The sequence below is a fragment of the Crocodylus siamensis genome, chromosome 9 (genome assembly GCF_052110815.1).
Source record: "Crocodylus siamensis isolate JL-2025a chromosome 9, ASM5211081v1, whole genome shotgun sequence".
Lineage (NCBI taxonomy): Eukaryota > Metazoa > Chordata > Crocodylia > Crocodylidae > Crocodylus > Crocodylus siamensis.
In genome coordinates, this window is record NC_143403.1 from 15234790 (window position 1) to 15247510 (window position 12721).

The following is a 12721-nucleotide window of genomic DNA, read 5'->3' on the forward strand; positions in this document are numbered from 1 at the left end:
GTTTCTCTATAATAAAGAACTTGTACTGTAGCTAAAAGTCTATAAATGACCTTGAAAAGACAGCTGCACCACTTCGGATGGACAAATTCCAAAGCATTTCTTGTGGGATGTCTTCCCTTTGTGAAGTGACTGCTGCCGATGTTCGGAAGGAAGGGCTGCCTTTCTGAAAATGAAGCTGTTCAAGGATTGCTCCTCTTGACAACATCTGGGGGTGGACAGGAAGGACAGCAGTGTCTGAAGAATGACTCAGCTGCAGAGCTCCCACTGATGAGTGGGGAAGCTGAAGTTGACAGGTAGAAATGTGGGCTGCTTAAGAAACTTGTGTCTCAGATTTAGGGGTGCAGATGATAAGTGAATCAGGTGCTGCACCAGCAGAACCTGCTGTCACTGAAAATGCGCAAGCACTGGGCATTCTCATCTTTGCCCTCAAAAAAGACTGATTTTAGTTTTATTGCAGTTAAGTGGATCAACAAAATAATCCCATCCTGCCATAAGGGCTAAGGTAGTCAGCCAACCACTTTGCCTCCTGTTTGGAAATGTTGGAGTAGATTAAATCATTCCCTATTACTCAGTGTTTGCAATGCAGACTAAATCCATGAATATATTTTCTGGGATGATTATTTTTTTTAATGAGGGCTGCTGCTATAGCATTTCCAATGTACCACCTTTTAAAACTTCATCTCTCCATTTGCATTGATTTTTAAAATTCCTTCCTCCTTTCACATTTGACTGACAAATCCTGAATAATGAATTTCAGGTGCTATTTATAGATGGCAGCGGGTGCGGCGAGTTTTTGTTGATTACATTGCAAAGTTCATTCAGTTCTGTGCCAGTGATCGTTCTACTCCTAACCAATCAATTGTGCAACCAAAAAACAGCTGTGCTGATAAGAAAAGCAACTGTGCAAATCCTATCTTGCACTGGGAATCCAGCATCAGATGATTTGGGTGGTTGAGTTGTTTTCTTTCAACTCTTTGTTTTTACTGTACATGTGTCTGTTGGGTGCCCTGCATTGTATTGAGGCTTTCCATCAGATAGACCCCGGAATAGAGCTGAAGCTGGTACATTAAATTTATAAAGTTTGATTAATGCTGTGTTATCGCTGTTTTTGCTGTTAAGAAAGGTATTTAAATATAGCCTTGCTGCTGCAATACTGTTGTGTTGCTTTAAGAAAAGGATTAAACGCATGGAAGGAAATAGAATGCCGAGGCAAGGTCCCAGCTGAACTGCCCCTTGCAGGCATCTTACCCCTGAAAAGATGCATAGGAAGAGATCTTCTTTTGATGCGATTTCTTGGAACATTATTAGCAGGGAGCTACTCAAGTCACGCTGAGGGGAAAGGAAAAACGTGGGATGCTCATGGCACACAGCACCATTTTAATGGTCTTTTTGCAGCGTGCCCCACCCTCCCTGATGCTGATTGGCCGGGGGCTCCAGCAGCACCACTCTTCACTGCTGTTTGGAAGAGTGAAACACAGTGGGCAGCCCCGCCCCTTGCTACAGAGAGGGGTGGGGCTCCATGACAGGCAATCCTTTCAGCCAGTCAGTGGGGGGGGGCTACTATTTATGTCAGTGACTGTTTCCCCCCACACCCAAAGGCCCTAAGGACCGCAGGCCCCCACTGGGAAGTGGGCATTTCATTTTAGTAAGGCCCCCCCTGGTGATTCCATGCCAAAATTGCGGGGTTCACAGAAACCACTTTGTTGTGTCATGGGATGGGGTCCCCAGGGATGGCTGCAGTACCCTAGGGCTCCTCGACCATGCCAATCCTGCCCAACGGGCACCCTCTCTCACCTGCCACATCTTGTTGTAATTATAACAAATAGGGAGGCTGCCCTCACCTTTGTATTTTGGGCAGTCCTGATGGACCCCACTGACCCCTGTGGGTTCTCAGACCCCTTTTGGGTCCCACTTCAAAATGGGTGCCTCTCGGGATACCCTCAGCCTTATGGGCTAGATGCGTGGCTCCAAACCATCTCTTTACCACACCCCAAGCTGCAGAGATGGCATTCCCGCAATGTCCCTCCAAGGCCTTAGTTTCACTTGGCCTCAGGTCGTTGCTGGGCTCTCCGCAGCCCTGTCTCCCTTGGCACCGCTTGGCACTGGGTTCTCCGCAGCCTTGTCTCTCTCTGTGACCACGCTGGCACTGGGGTCCCCACACTGTAGCAGGCCCCCAATTAGGCCTCCTCCTTCCCCAATAGCCTCAGCCCAATCCTCCAGTCTACAAACAGAAATCAAAATATGAGCCCCTGGGGTGTAACATCATGCAAGCAGCTCAGGGTGTGCTCTGTCCCTTTAAAAGAATCAGCCTTCCCCCCAGCACTACCTGCCTTGTAGGCCAGGGTAGCTGGTGAGCTCCTGAAGGCCCTTAACCTTACCAGCAGCAGGAGGTGGGCAGTCAGGCCTCTTCACTTATCTTCCTCTGGGAGAGCTCCTTCCCCCCTGGCTGCTGGCAGAGAACTGACCCTCTGGTCCCAGCCCTGGGGTTATATATGCCCCAGGCCCTGCCTCTTCCAGTCAGCTGACCACTGACGGGTGAGGGCTAATTCCCTCATTCCTGCTGCCATGGTAACCTGTAGCTGGGAGGTTCCTGACTGACAGCTAGGGCTCTCTCCCTAGGCAGTTTCAACCCTTAGTGCCCTGCGACATTGTGGTTTCCACAAAAAATGTGAAGTTGCAAATAAGGTAGATCCCTGATTATTAGCACTGACTGGCTGGGGAATCCTGGCAGCCACATTTTTAAAAGCTTCCTAATCTACCATCCATCTTTAGGGCATGAACCGTGGTTAATAGCTGCCACAGCTCTGATTCAGGAGGAAAGAAGAAAATCAGTTTTTCCTTTTCCAGGGTTCTTTCCACCATCTTTTACGTGTCTTAAGAAGGAATCTGGTCAAGCTAGTTGACTACCCACCTTTAAAGTCAGGCTCAACCTGTCAACTTCAGATGTAGTTTCCCAAAGTTTGGGGGTCTTTGGATCTTGAGTTGGTATTTTTTTTTCCAAGTGTGTATGTATATATGTGGCTCTGATGTGCAGTTTCTGAATGGCCAACTGTTGCATATGAAAATTGAGAGGTTTTGTGTTGGCAAATGCCAAGGCTGCATACCCCTTTGTAGTAATGGCATACAAAAGTGACTAGTGAGATATTTTATTGGCCATGTGGCTGTACAGTTTCTATGACTGCATACGTCAGTGCTGTATTTTCACATACAGATTTTACATTCAGAAGCAGAGATGGAAAGCGGGGAGGGATGGGGTAGCTCTTCTATCTTTTAAGAACTTAAAATGCATAGAAATTTTGTCACCACTCTTACCAGCTGTTCACAAAAACATGAAAATTAAATGCTTCCGCCCCTAGTTGTGGGCCTGAGTTTTAAATCAAAACTACAGTAAAGTTCTTTTAAAAATGCATGTGCTTTTAAATCAGAGCCTGATTGGAACATCTATCACCAAATAGTCTCCTATAGATTATGTGATTACTGTAACTACTTGAGTACTTAAAAAGACATCATTATGTCATCAGCATCTGCAAAATGGACTCTTGTCTTTACTAACTCTGCTCCTTAGATGATGCCTTATGCCCAGTACACGTGTAACTGCTTCTCCTCTCAGGTCATTTGCAGGATTAGTCATGGCAAATATTCCTCCTCTTAAATCCTTTTCCTCCCAGCTCCAAGTGACAACATTCAATGATAGAGTATTTTTTGAGAGGGAAATAATGGGTTCTTTCTGTTCCGTTACCCTTTGTTGCTATGATGTGCTGTGCCTTAGGATTGTTCTACCGGGTTTACGTTCTTTTAATGTTATTATTGTTTTATGGTAGTGCCAGGGAGCCCCAGTCATGGGCTAAAACCCTAATTGTGCAAGACACTGTACAAAAACAGAACAAAAAGATGGTCCTGGCCTCAAAGAGCCTGCAAACTGAGCTTCCATATTTCTGTTGTGGTTTCATTCCTTTTCCTTGCAGTGTTGTTATTTTAGTACACCTCTCTCAAATTTTGCTGCTGTTGGAATTGATGAATGTGAGGGTTAGTGGTCTTTGTATTCAAGAATCTCTTGAGTTCTCCTCCTCTGGATGTTGACTCACTGCAGGCAAAGATACTGACTCACCAACTGCATCTCCCGGGGAAATGCATCATCTCAGAAAATGTGTCAGCTAGCGGAGTTTAACTCGCATGATCACAAATGTGACTCGGCACTTTGGAGTGGACAGAGAGAAGTTCTTCCCTAGGGTGAACCATCACCACTTAAAACATTGCTAACAAGGGCAGTCATGTTGAACGATAATGACAAAAACATGTTTCACGCTGGGTTGGTTCAAATGTTTTAGTGAACATGTTTCCCTACCTGCAACTGATTCCTAGTGTAAGCAAGGCTCCAGGGGGCAGGTGACTTAATGTCTACGTGTCAGTTTTTCCATTTGAAAAACCTGTAAAAATGTGAAACTTTTTTACCTGCCTCGGACATAGTGGCAGGAGTCACTCTGTTTCTAATGCTTGTGCAGCCTACTGATCAGTATTTGCCACATGTCTTTCTTTGTGCCTAGCTTACAGAGAGCATGGGCATGGGAAAGTGCTCAGCTGGCCATGGCATTTTAGAAATGCTCTGAGGATGAAAAGTATTTGGTAAGCTCTAAGGATGTTCCAGACTTGAACTGCAGACTTCTTATTGAGGTTGTGTCTGCCTGGCACAGTGTTGTGCAGACATTTGGCTAGTTCAGGAACTTCCTTGGCTAATTTACCCTGCTTTTTCTGTAGAGCCAGGGTAGTATCTGTATAAATCAATGTTTTCTACTGAGTGGATAGACCCTATGTTGCATCTCTAGGCACACAGCTATGCAGAAACCATGGGCAGAAAATCGGAATAAGAAAGTGAAGTCGAAACTATTGATCAATAGATGATCATAAATTATGGCTTTAATATCTAATCTGACTTCCTATGTAAGAAGACCACAGACCCTATGTTATTCCTGCAACAGCAGGATCTGCCTATTTTTAACATGTTGACTGAGCTGTTCTAGCTTCATGCATAATCAATAGGCCACAGCGTGGGAATGTTTTTCTGTTCTGAATTATTGACTTGATATATTCCATGACCATTAATTTCCCACGCAGGTCATGTATGTGCAGGTAGGGTACTTATGCTGTTACTATTTTTACTCCTAATCACATAGCACTTGTACAGTAAGAACTTGGAAAGGTTTGGTAATTGGTAAATATAAAATATAACTGCAAAAACACAACTTTCCACCAGTTCCCTTGCTTTCCACATGAGTTGTGCAGTTCCATAGGGCAAGCAGTGTCCAGGAAGAAGACTCACACAAGCTGGGAAAAGCTGTGTAGGAGGACCATTGTGCTTCACACTGCCTGAGTCAGAGACCTGTGTGCTGAGCAGAATTAGAGGGAAAAGGCAAGGCATAAAAGCATCACTGCTAAGGCTGATACAGCCCATGGCAAGGGGATTAATTGCATTTCAGCTAAGACTGTGAAGGTGAGTCAATGTGCAGGGGCACAGAGACCATTTAGGAAACACAGTGTGGATGTAATTCTGGTTTCATTCAAACTGAGAACAAGCTCTCCTTGCCTGCTTTGGCAAGGTTTCTCTTTTTTCTTCCTCAGTGATTGTAAGAGGCAGAGAGTTGGGAAAAGCAATGCAGGTGTGACATTATCAAAGGGGCCATGGACTCAAGAGACAAAAGAGTAAATGAGCCCCAATGTAAATGGCTGAAGAAGGTTGTTTCAAAGAAATAAAAGTTGATGTCAGGAGAGCGATGTCATTTTATGTGAGCATATGACCTAAACCCTGGCTCAGCAGGGTGTGCTTTATCTCCAGCCTTTTTATGTTCCCTCTGGGAATATCCTTTTTTTTTTTAAATACTAGGTCATCTTTTTGCCAGATTGAGTCCTGTGTCACCACGAGCCCAAAACTTGGTCTTGGCACAGCAGCTTTCTTTCTCAATATGGCCCATTGCAGTAGTCCAAGAGCTTTCAAACTCTCTTAGGCACCAGCCTTTGGGGAGTATTATGTTGATATTAGTAGTAAGTCTGGAGTTCTGGTGTAGCTGTGAAAGACTAAAGATACCAGAAAGGAGCCTTATCATCTTGATATTTTATGTCCTTGGCCATATTCTATGGAGACAACCTCTTGAAGTTGGCTTTGCATTTCAATGACTGTATAAATATGTATGATCTGTGACATTTCTAGAGGCAGAAGAAGCCACATAATGATCTTGAAAATGTGGACCAAGTAGAACAGCCTCTGATCTACTCAGCAGAGGGCTTCCAGGAGGGTGAAAGAATCTGCTACCTGGTTGAGCCCACCTACAGCCCTGAAAGAGAGAATTCAGTAGGGAATTGTCTTGTCCTGCCCTAATAAATCTGCCACGGGTCATGGGGATCAAACTAAATTACATTTAGCATTAACATTGGTTGATTGTGCTTTTTACTCTGTGCTGAAGATCGAATCGTGTGTGTGCGTGTGTGCGTATACACACACAAGCACATGTAACCCTTCTGCTGGGCACTGATCAGCAGCACAAGGGCTGGGTTCACATTTAGGGGTATCTCATAAATTATTCCTGTGGCTAGAGCCCCACCTAGAAATCTGGGAGCACTAAATTAATTATTAGGGTGTCCTGCATAAATAAAAACCTCCTCTTTGCAAGCAATGTAACAAAAAAACAGATTTAATACAGGAAACAGGAAAAAACACAAAATGCAATGTGAAACACTAACTACACAATATAGTCTATAGGTTGCGCTGTGCCAGGGGAAGCCGCTTGAGAGCGTGGGTCCTTCAGTGGTGCAAGGGGCCCCTTGGTGCTCTTGGACGGATAATGTCGTGACCCATGAAGAGACTGTCTAGGTGTGTGGGGAGTGACTGCAGCTCCAGGCAGCAAGCACACACCCCATATTTCTGGGCTGGATTATGTGGCCTGCTGAAACAAAACTGCAGGAAAATTCCAAAAGAACCAGATTGATGAAAGGTTATAGCTGGCCCAAAACTGGCAGGATTAGAAACAGCCAGGGTCCAGCCCTGTTTAAGCTTCCAGGCCTAAATCCTGGCCTGCAAACCCAATGAACCAATACTTTTCCCCCCAGTATTAATCCCTTAAAATCTCAAACAAGAAAAAGGGGAAGAACAGAAGGAGGAAGGAGTTCCCAGACTCTGGGGCAATTCTCCCCCTCTCTTCCTCCACCTGAGCTTCTCTTTTCGGGATCTGCATCTCCTCCCTTGGAAGAGTTTTTGGTTTGTTTTTTTTTAAATTGGAAAACAAGCAAAGCCAGAAATAGTAAAAAAACCACCTCAAAAGAGGCACCACCAACCAAATTACAACAATTAAACCTTATTTATTACAGAGGTTACATGGTACGAACAAAAACCAGTACTGCTTCAACATACAGTAGTCCCAAGTTGGTCAATGAAGCACAATAGTTATACGTACAATTTCAGTGATGTGGAAAACACAAACTTTCCTGATAGAGACTTCACTCTTCAGCAGCTTCTGGCACCTTCTCCTCCCGGAAAACAGCCAGCTTTCTCCTAACCGCTCTGCCCAAAGAATCCCCTGCATCCTCTGCCCAATGTGGCCAGGGGGTTTTACATATTTTGCCCAGGTACAGGCTCCAGCTTGCCATGTAGACCATCTTGCCCACATAAAAATACAATATACAACAATCAAATGTGTGTGTAGGTGTTGCGTGCGTGCATGCACACACAAACACACACACACTCTATTATATTAAATTATATTTAATATATATATATACGTGTGTGTGTGTGTGTGTGTGTGTAATATATGCATATGTTACAAGTGAAACCAGAAGAAATATTGCCCAGAACTAAACCTCTTTTGTTAGCATTGTTAGCAGTGAGTATTTGGATGACACCAACAGCTTCAGTGCAGATTGGGGTGTCATTGTGCCCCATGCTGAACAAACATGGGGAAGAAACAAGCCCTGACCTAAAAGGCTTACAGCAGTGATTCTAAATGGGGGTGCTGCATCCCTGGGATACCATAAGCTCCTTTCAAGGGTGCTGTAGGATGCTGTTCAATGTAAGCACTTTTAGGCACACAAACAGGATTCACAAGATAAACCCAGAGATTTCAAATAGGAATCCAGAGTGTTAAAAACATTCTGCCCTGTTGGGGACTTTCTGAGTTCTTTGCAGCAGAAGAATTGCTCTTTTTTGTTTTTATAGTAAAAAATTAAGTGAAGAGTATGAGCTGATATTTTCTGAGGGGTGCCTTGAATCTATCGAGTAAAAAAGGTTGACAAACACTGGCTTAATTTCAAGTTTTGACATTTTGATGACTCCATTCTTTGTTGTAGTTAGGAACTGGGAATGCATTTTATGTGTGCACAGCGTGATTTGCACATGCACATAGTGATGTGGTGGTGTAGTTGCATACATTTGCAAAATGGGGGGCTTCATTTGCATATTTGATCATGTTTCTGTGCCTGTATGCTGCAGGAGGGAATTCAGTTCACATATGTGCCAACACATTAAGTACCTATTCCCTGAAATCAGGCCCTACCTGGTACATAAGCAGTATATTGAGCAGGTTACACACCCACACAGCACTGATGTGACATCAGTCATGCTCATGTATATCAAAAGGATTAAGATAGAGCTTATAAACTTTTACATCTGTTTCAGGTCTAGAGAAAACATTTGCCATATTTAAGGTGTTACAGCCACTCTGGGGATGGAAAAAAGTTTAAAAATACCCATCATGTTTACATTCCTTGTACATGAATGGCTCTATTTTCATTTTTGGTTCATTTGTGTAATCGCTCACTGCTGATTTTTAAGCTTCTTTTGGATTGGAAAAGTGTCTGGTTTGGGCCCCTCTTCTGTTGGTTGCTATATTTGGATCAGCATAACTATCACCCAACTTTTGCTGTAACTGCAAAAATTGTGTGTGGGTGGTGAGAGGGGAGAGTGATATACTGTCAAAATCATCAGTGTATCACTGAACATTTTACACTGTAAAGGTTTGGCTTTAGACTTCAACCAAGTACAGTTTCAGCTCCTTTTAACTGCTTTGGTGCTGAATGCTAAGGTAGGTCTGGCTTCAAATTCTTACTGCTAAAAATAACAGGTATATCCCAATGACTTCAGTCAAAGGGTAATGCTGTAGTGGAATAGTTATTAACTTTTGAATCAGTGACATCTGACTGGCCCAAAGGAATGCATTCATAAAACAGATCAAAATGCTTTATTTAAATGCAGAGCTGTGATAGAGATTATTGGTAGGGCACAAGAAATTTAGATCTGATTTATCCTTGATGAGGAACCATGTTCCAATCTGTTACTCTTTGTGCTGATACAATCCTGTTTATGGCTTGAGGGGCTCCTGGCAAATTACTTTCTCGATGCAATGTCTAACTCTGGTACGTTAATGCCTTTATATTTGACGCTCCTGTCTTTTTCTCTCTCTTTCTCACCAGATCAGGGAACATTGCTTCGCTCTTTTAATCAAGACTTTAGATTTTTTTTAAATGAATGCAATACTGTTTGTCTGATAACTGACTGCACTTTATTTATTCCTTGTAATAATGATTACAAGTCAGGTGTGTTGTCTGACCATCTTCTGAGAATGCTCTTGGAAACAGAGATGCAGCCTCTTGCAGGAAGACGCGATATGAAACCAGCTTTGTCTGGATAAGTCTTGATAATAATAAGCAAATACAGTGCTCCTTGAAACACATTCCACTTGAAACAGGTCCCTATTCCATGAGATTGGGAAGATAATTATTGTACTTGCTTATATCATTTTTAAGGACATGAAAAGAACAATTACAAGTAGAGAAGAAAAGCAGTTGGTTTCCATGTAGGGAGTCTGAATGTTTATCCTGGGATGTTCCCCAGCTGCTGCAACACTGCTGATGGAAGTGTATTAGCAGTAATCGTGCTGGGCATCACACATTCTTAAAGGCAAATTTTGTCAAGTGGCTAGGCAAACAGACTGACCAACTGCCCGACACAGTTGCTTTCTCCATGTGCCCTGGCAATCTTGTCCCATGTACAGATGCAGATGTTTTGGTCTTCCTTGTGAAAAGTATTCTAAAACTTTGGTATTCACTGCTTGATGCCTGTACTTCTTTCTCACTGATTGCACCTTTTCTTTTTTTGTTTGCTGTCTTCATTCACTCCTCATGACACTGGTATTCCTGTTGCTCCCTTGTCCACTGTACCATCAGAGAGAGTCTGCTGCTCACTCTTTCAGGTATCAGCTCATAATGGGGAAAAAACGGGAAGCCATAGGCTTATCGCTCAGAGGCTGTCATTTAGCATGGAATTACCATGTTTTACTGTCCAGGTAGTCAGATGCTAGTTATTCTCCAGTAGCACAAAGGCTCTATGCTACACTTGACCTCTGCTGTAATAACAGGGATCTTTCTGCATCACCCTAATGCATGGCATGTGATTGGAAAATTAAAAAATACCTATAGTTGGGGAGTGGGGATACATTTGTGTATGTGCATGCGTGATGTATAAAGGAAGCTTCTTTAAACCTTAGAAATATCAGGAATGTCAACAAGCTGGAAGTTTCAAAGGTATGCATGGCAAACTTAGCTCTTAATTTAAGAGGGTGCATCTACACATAAAATTAATGGGATGTGATAAACTGTGGTGCATATCGTGTTTGAGTTTGTTGCTCTTGGGCACTGTATTTACATGTGCACCCAGGACTGCAGCATATTGACCTGGGTTGGAGCAGTCCTGGGTGGCAGGGAACCCAGGGGGTCAGCATGCTAACCCAGGGCTGCTCTGACCCAGCTCAACGTGCTATGGAGAGGCTGGCTGGGGCACAAGGAGTGCTCTAGTGCAGGGCTAGCAAGCACACAGCCCCCGCACTGAGCTGCCCTTGTGCCCCTGCCAGAGTTTACACATGTTACTGTACACTAAAGAGTGGTGCCATAGGATAGTACTTATGTTTACAAAGATTAACCTACAGAGGAGTTAATAAGCTTACTGAGGCCTAAGAGGGCTGCACATGTACACGCTGAAACTTTACTAATTAGGCAGCTCCACAGTAAATGTCTTAAATGTGTAGATGTGCCCAGTGTGGACAAGATTTAGGTGGGTAAAAGTCTTTAATAAAGATTTTTTTCCCAAATGTTTCTAATACATTTAAGTTAATTCAGTGTTGACAAATCCAAGTAATAATAATAGTAGTAAAAATAATTCATCCTCTCAGGGTGTTAGGTCTTGCTCAGTTGTTCTGTTGAGATCAAAATCCTGCTAGTTTTCTGCCTCTTACAGTCAGTTTCAAGGGAAAAAACCAAAAAAGAATCTCATGGTTATATTAAAGAAATAAAAGCAGGAAAGATATTTATCACAAGCACAAAAGAGCTTAGAAGAAACCTAAGCTTTTGTGTTGCTTTTATGAATCTTTATTGGTAATTCAAAGAACATCCTAACACAAACCTTCTCACCTGCGGGTCTTTCTAGGGCTTTATCTGCAGAACATCTCCAGGCAAGGCACTAGTTTTGCCTAGTCTGCCCCTGAGAGAGAGGTTCCCATCTGGTAGGGGACACTTTGAATCCATTTTTAATTGCATCTTACCATTCGCCTCACTACGTCATTCTTCAGGGTTTTAACACCTACAGCAGATCCCTATGTTCCTGAGTATGGTGGTAAAATCTTCAAGCCTTTTGCTCTCTTAAGTTCAGTGATATGGTTTTGCCAGGTGGGGACTTCATTCAGTTTCTAAAAAAGGGTAAAATACAGTCAAGAGCTCATGCGAGCACATCCTCCTCAAGGCAGAAAACCAGCAGAACTTTTTTTGGTCGTGGGTCTGGCTTTTGTGCAGGGTAGGGTCTCCAGTCTAAACAGAACGTGCTGTACTGCACGCCCGTGGTACACTGCCACTTTTACCCTATCCTGGCAGCTGCAGTAGGTCAACTTGGTTTCCAGTCAAAAAAAAAAAAAAAGAAAGAAAAGCTACTAAAAATAGGTACCAACATACAGATGGTGGATTTAATTATTTTACAAGTTACAAGCTTTGAGATCAGTCTCAATCATAACAGAAGCTTCCCCTCCCTCTCTTTCAATAGAGCTTTGTTGCAAAATAACAAAAACTCTCTTATAATCCAGTTAGGTGGTTATTTTTTTTTTTTTTAATGAATTATAAACCAAATGTCTGCATTGGCAAAAGCCCGCTAAGCTGACTGACTGCATTTTAGTTTCCAAAAGTCATGGTTCAAATGGCAATCTAGCAAGGGGTTGAAGTTTCATCCCATGACCATGACCTTCCACTGTAGGAAAATGATCTTAAATGTAACTGTGGGCAGCTGTGATAAAGGTTACTTTCATCAGAGGGTAAAATGAAACTTTCTGCTAATCAAATGTAACAAGGTTACACCTATAGAAAAGCAGTGATTGACTCCAACTAGTATTGGGCTAGGTAATAAGGAAGTGTTTACAGCTGTCTAAGAAATAATAGATACCTGAAATTCTCTGGTCTGATGCAGTAGTTCTCACTTCTTTAGGTTCCTTCTTTTTCATCATGAAAATGTACTTGGCAATGAAATTCTTAGTCCAAATACACCCTCATCTTAAGTATTTTGAATGTATATTTTGCTATATAAATTGCATACCTCTGTGTGATCACAAAATCAAGAAACACTTTGTGGTTGTAGCAGATTTGTTATCACAGGGGACCAAAGAAGGGTTATTTGTGCTTGAAAAGCAGAAAACCAGAACTAAAG